Genomic DNA, 7,223 nt, shown 5'->3' on the forward strand with positions numbered 1-7,223 from the left:
TTTCAAAGTCAATGTCAGCTAAAAGTGTAGATAAAAACAATTAACACAAAAATAAATATGTATTTTAATTTAAAAATCTTAAAATTAAACATCAAAAATGTAATTTGTAAAACTAAAACTTTATGTTGTTCATGCTTAACGAGTGAGCAAACAAAAAGGATAAACTGTACCTAAATCTTATATCTCACTAGTGACAAATATATGATGTTATTTTTTTAAATCTATTACTAATTATAATGAATCATATTATGATAGTAATATTTAAGTAATAATATTTTCAAAAATATAAACAAATACCCTTTCATACGAGTTGGGCTATTACATTGCTTTCTGTTTACCATCTTCTTAATTATAAGTAGATATGCCTTGAATTCACTTTATTTCAAAACTTATGATTCGAGAAAAAAAGTACGAAAAAAAGTACGAAAAAAATATATATAAGCTATACATATTGTATTTGTTTCTTCATTCTTCTTCAGTAAGTCTTGATCGTTGCCGTGCATGCACCACACAAACCTCTCTAGAACCGAATTTGTCGCCTCACTTCAAACAAATTCGGATCTACAGGGTAGATGTAGGGCACTAATATTGATGCCGGAGGCACCAACACTCGTTCTTCATTATAAATATTCTAACATTATATACATTTAATAGTAATAATGGTTATTTTTATACTACATAACAAAAGCTTAACAACCTTTAAAATATTATTAACACCTCAATTGAATTTACAATATAATCTTATAGTTATTTAAATTAAACAGAAATAGGTATATAGTAAAAAAATATTTTTAAAATTAATATTAACACAGTACCAATAACGTATGACTATAGTTTTATGTACATTATATTATTACAAAATACATACAAATAATATTAATAAAAATAATAAAAATCAACCTCACAACCTTGCTGATCCTTTGCGCAGTAGACAATGCCCGACAGCGTCTGGAATTGAAAAGGAAATAAACGTTTACATTCTATTCTACGCATAGAGTGATTAATATCATTCTAATCTATATTTAAAACGACCAGTCACACCACACATCCATCACAAATGAAATTAGTGATGTCAACACTCGGCGGAATTTTTTATCGATTGTCATAGAATCACCGCACACTACGCGCACGCCAGACGGTATAATCAAGTATAATGAATTCATTAAAGCGTGTAACTGGCAAAAGTAACAGCCCTGTCGTAATCGATCATCGTAATTGAGCTAGACTATCTATGATACACTTAGAATAAACAGACGCGATAAGTGAGGACGACGATATGCAAACAACCAAATGTCTAGATGAGTAATTGTCATCAAATTACCTCACAAGGTAAACGAGAAAGTGGCACGCTTAGGAAAGTATTTGAAAAAAAAATCTATTATTACGTATTGATAAGTAGACAAACGGAAGGAAGCCGGCGATAACAATTCGAAGGATGCATTTTAGACAGCGTATGCTAATCAATATGATACAAGGTGCGTGCAGACACGTAATAATGTGCTACTTCGCAAGTGTTTCGTCATCGTGACTCACACTAATAGGAGAATAGTATTTTTTATTTTCAACATTAATCTTTTAAGCACAGACATTACACCTACTGCTTTACAATCATCTAGGGATGTAATTAAAAGCATTATAACTGAATTCAAAATTTTCAAATACACTACACAAATCGTTTAAACAATACGAACCAAAGGAGACAGGTAGTATCACAATATAAAATCGCGTTTCTTTTTGTTTAGGCTGATTTTAGCGGCGCGTCACTAAGTCTACGCGAGCGAAATTCGTTGATTCGCCAACCTTGGCGTATCGAGGCCGCCATCCGCCCGGCAGAGCGACTCAACTGGGTCAGGGGACAAGCGCATGCGTACTCCGGACGCGAGCAATGAGCGCCGCCCCCGGCCTAGGCCCGATGAATGGCTCGAATCTAGCACCGACATAACCTGACCCTCCCTTCTTATTAACCACTCCACAAAATACACCGCGCTGCCGCCTATCCGAGGCTCAGACGCGTTGAGCGTATAATCGAGCAGCTGTTGGACAAATCTTTCGAGTGCTCAGCCCACTAGTTGCAAAACCGTGTTGAGGGTCTTTGATTAGACTCGCGAACGAGATATTTCGTTACTGTTAGCAACTGTATGTAATAACTGCCGACTACCAGACTATTGATCCAACGACGGCTTCTTTGTAAATGTTCCTTTTGATATTAAAGAACTTCTGAATGATATAACAACTGTTATGTACACTTATATATTACGTTTTGATTTTCTTCATAAAAAAAACTAAGGAGGGTATTTTATAATTCATTATTTTAGATTTTATAGTAAGTAATTTTGATTATTTTTGTTTACAACATACCTACATAAAAAAGAAAATGAAATAAGAAAAAAAACCTGCATTAAATCTAGTACTTACCTATTGCAATAATTTAAAATAAGGAAAAATATATTAAAATACTATCACAGACATTAATGTCTTCTTTTATTTAAATTGAAGTACTTGTTACTTACAATGAAAATAAAGAAAATACATAATATCGAATGACAGTCAACAATAAAAACAGAATTGATATTTTACAGACAAAAAAAGCATCTAATATGTGACATTATTAAGTTCAGGTTTTACTAAAATTATAGAAAAAACAAACTTGAAAAGAAATATTTTTAATTAAAAAAATATATATAAACGCAAAATAGAAAACTTACCAATAAATACTGTACTTATTTAATTACCTACATAAAACAAAAAATAAATTAAAAACGATTTAAAAAAACAAATTCAAACTCGATTTAAAATTTAAAATTAACGAAAAGAATAATAGATAGACTGCTTTAAATATAAAAGGCAAATGAGGACTGATGTGATCAGACCGGCAGTCGATCTCACTCTGAAGAGCTACACGCCGCTCAACTCACGGGTAGTGGTGATGAAAAACTATTAGCCACTCACTAATTGTACGGCAGCCTACATAGGTAGTAATTGCTCCATTTACACGATTTGTTAGTCCGTTCTGCATAATTGTTGACTGTTTACACGTTAGATATGAAATACCTATAATTAAAAATATTGCGAACAAAACGATCTAATTGCAATATATTATGGCATTTGTTGTAATACTATTTTGTATTACTTCTATGCTCTTGACAACTACATGGGCGTTTTGCATACAAGGATGATTTATAATTGTATGCTTTGTCATATTATAGACATACAATATGTATGTGTGAATACATGATTTGAAATATTTTTTGAATCACTCTTAAAATTACTTTCTTAAAGTATTATGTATGTTATTACTCAAATTATTAAATATGTCAAAACTTGATCTATGTAATTGAAACCAAATTTTAATTCGGGTGTATTAGATATACTCGTATGTGAAGTTAAAAGCATATTTCGATATTTTAAAGTCTATTAAATTATATTACTATAACATATAGTTTATATTTAACATGTAATCCCTCTTAAATGAGCTATGAGTATTAATCAGTATCTACATATTAAAACAGTACCTATATAGAAAAGTGGTAGGTATAGCTTTCAATAATTGTATTTGATATTAAACTTGGCTAGCAATAAATGCATTATTGCTCGCCAAGTTTTACCGAAATCATTCCATTGCTGGAAACTGGAGTAGCATCTGATCGTGTTAATGGGGTCGTTTAAAACTTTTATGAGTGATGTTTTTTATGAGGCCACAGTAATCGATGAGTCACGCTCGATGACTGGTTAAAAAAAATCTCGTTTGAGAGTATTCCGTACTAATTTGAAGATAAACGTGGAAAATTAGATTTTTTTATGATTGTGGTCTATGGTTTTTACCATTATTGTGTAAGCTTTTTGAAAATCTAAAGTTAGCACCTTTTCATCAAAGACTTTCGTGATATTTAAAGTGCTAAATATTAAAAATATTGCGTTATTTTGATTTTGTGATACATTTATCAAAGTCGAAAATTTATTAGTAATAAGTTAAAACATCCACATAGCTTTTAAAGTTTCTAAACTATTATTAGCTAATTTTCCGCGGCGGCGCCGTCTGTGAGTACGTTTTTACTTATCCCGTCTTCTAACGTTAAAATATAGCTTATGCCTCTCAGTAATGACATAGCCTTCTACTGGAGAAAGAATTTTTATAATAGGTCCAGTAGTTTTGGGTTTATTCATCACAAACGTATATTTATAGAATAGTATAGATATAGAAGTATAATATGTTATTTATGAGTTAAACGTTACATTATTTTACAAAATAACACTTATGAGCATATTCTACTTTTGTTTCAAGACAATAGTTTTGTTTAATAATCAAATAAATAAACAATATGTAAGCTTACAAGTAGCAAAGAAAACCACTAAGGTTTGTACAATGCTACAGATAAGATTATCTTTTTCATATTTAATTTTATTCAATTTTATTTTTTCGAAATAGGTATTGTTATATATCACAAGAGAGGCATTGCGGACAGTGCCATTTGGATGTTAAATGGCTTACATCGCCAATAGAGTTGCTATTCGAGGAGTTGGTGCTGCGTTGCCAGCCATTAAGAAAAAAAAAATGGTTTGGCACTCGACGCTTAAAGCCCTCAAATTATAATACTTAAGGAAAACTTTAGGAGGAAAGTCCACAATTTGCATGTGCGTGGATAAAAAATGAGCGTGAAGATGACACGTTAGATGCGAACCAGATATCCAAGTGTTGTGGATGTGTAGTAGTAAGGCGGTCGTAAGGTAGGATGGTATAAGCGTGACGATAGCACCGTATCGAAGAGTTCTTCTGAATACTCCCAATTATACAGTCGTATATATTATACGTCCATATATGGGGTAAAATTATTATTTTTGGACTTTTTAATAACATTCAAATGTTTTTTTTGCCAATTTTATAGGCTGTACATGCTATTACTCGGGTTTCCCCATTTTTAGATGCCATAAGCCTACAGTAACCAAGTACTTTTTGTTATAGACATAATTTCTTTGAACCCTTACTTCAATAACTTGTTGTTTAACTGCATTTTTAAAACAAACCTTGGGTAACCGTTACGGTATTTAAAGAACGTATTATTATAGTAAGGAAACAAAGAAATAGTACAATTAAACCTTTGAAAGTATATGCTAATAAAGCGCTTCAAAGTTCTGTTAAACAATTATCGGAAAGGCTTTTGTAGGAGCGCATATAGAGCGCATTGTGTTCTTTGACGCTTATTCAGGTTACGCAGTTTTGTTTGCATTTCTATACTTTTGGGTGCAGACGGAATATTTACGGATGATCATACTTTGTTAGCAGAAGCTATTTCAGTATTTTTATTTATTACTAGCTGCCCGGACAGACTTCGTTCTGCCAAAGATAAAAAGTTAGTAGTATTTTTTTTAATTTAAACCTTCAGTGGCCCTTAAGGAACATAAAAAAAAATAGCCGAATCGGTCGAACCATTCTCGAGTTATGCGCTTAGCAACATTTATTTTTATTTATATAATAGGTAAGATTTAAAACAGTAGTGAGTCTATGACTTTATTTTGTTTCACGGACTGAACGTCACGTACGGAAATTTTGCATTTTTGCTTTTTTCTTGATTATCTTTTTATCTATCTGTTTACAGTTTATGTGTACAATATCAATACAAAATGTATATGTATTACTTTTTGTACAAATATGCTTTATCATATATGCTATATCATAGTTTATATAATAACCAAGGGCAAAATATGTGTTAACTTATAAAGGCAATATTCCTAACTATATACAAAAAGACTGTTGTTATAAAGGCCGTTAAAACAAAACAAATTAAGTTTTAAATTCCCATACATTGTGTGATTGTACAATGTACACCGTTATTTTTTAATGTAAATTATGGTTTTAAATTTAATGGGAATTATAAATCATTGTAATAAAAACTGTATATCTGTTATATAAACTGTATGATTTTCATGTCTTTGCAATAAAAAAAAAAATAAAAAAAAAATACTTACAAGGATACCCGCGTCTCCATCACACGCCCAGTCTAATAATCGCTAGCTGCATCTGAAAATTATTATTATATAATGTTATTATGCGAAACAAAAAAAAAAAAAAAAAACAAACGGAATGATGTAATCGCTAAACGTACAAATTATTTATATTATAAGCTTCCAGTCATAGAAACCGACCTTGTCCATCCTGCTTGATACGCGCCAAACTGGCGTTGACTTGACAGTCCCGCCAAACATGGCCGCCACTCGTGTGGGAAGCGGAAATACACGAATTACTACGAGCCAGAAAGGATGGAACAATTTAAACGCATGTGCAAAAAAGAGACGGGAGACAGGTCCTGGCCGTTCCAGCGCTTAGAGTGAGATAACAATATGTGATTTGACAAGGGAGTGAAAGGATAAGAATCTCGTCTAAACGGTTTTTAGGGTGGAGCTGTCTGGACTTTCGGAACGCAGATGGCAACAAAAAGGGACCAGTCGGGACGAAATTTGGGAATAAATTGAACGACATTTTTGCCACATTGCTATGAAGCTTTCGGCGATATCGAATCCCCGACTTTTAAAATAATATTTAAAACTATTTTGGTTCTAAGTTTTATAAATAAATTTTATTTTAAATTTATTATATTATATGTGTATCGATTGAGATCTTTATGAAGTTAAATACGATAACTCGTCTAGTAGAGATGTGACTAATCATGCTAATTTTGTTGATAGTTAATACGTATCGTCATTTTTATTCAAACAAAACGCGTTTCGCATAACGGAATTATACGTATTCAAGTCACGGGGTCACTGACATAGGATTTATTGTATGCTTCCTGTCGTTATATTAAAGTTCATATTTTGTTCATCAGACATATGAAAATAAATTTTTTAACTATTGTATAAATTGTAAAGTGGTGTTATTTTCGCGGATCACGAGTTGTTATGATTAAGTATGTCTCATTTATCAAATATTAATCGCGCAATAACCTTCCATCGAAAGGTTATTATAAAAGATTTATATACTTAGGTTGCTTTCAACAATGTATCTATACAAAAAGGGAAAAAATTGTTTGTGTGTATGGTTAACATACTATCAAGTCGTTTAAATACCTAATTGTTTGAAAATTAGCAGAATACACAAAGACCTGGCTTTCAAAATTATCTGGAAGTATCATAGGTATAAATCAGTATCACGCGACTGCGACTTATAGGTAGTAGCGGAAAAGAAGCCATAAGTAAGATACGTAAACATTCAGAGCAGGGTGTAGGAA

The 7,223-nt window shown here is 31.7% G+C and overlaps 1 long non-coding RNA gene across 1 annotated transcript; it reads right to left on the reverse strand.

The window, feature by feature from the left end:
* Positions 1 to 569: 569 nt before the first annotated feature.
* LOC123657726 lies at positions 570 to 6,173 on the reverse strand. Its single transcript, XR_006743750.1, has 3 exons — positions 6,142 to 6,173; positions 5,965 to 6,016; positions 570 to 948 (listed from the first exon to the last, which is right to left on the reverse strand). It is a non-coding gene; the product is annotated as an uncharacterized LOC123657726 (long non-coding RNA).
* Positions 6,174 to 7,223: the final 1,050 nt, after the last annotated feature.

Source organism: Melitaea cinxia, chromosome 11, assembly GCF_905220565.1.
Source record: "Melitaea cinxia chromosome 11, ilMelCinx1.1, whole genome shotgun sequence".
Taxonomy (NCBI): Eukaryota; Metazoa; Arthropoda; class Insecta; order Lepidoptera; family Nymphalidae; genus Melitaea; species Melitaea cinxia.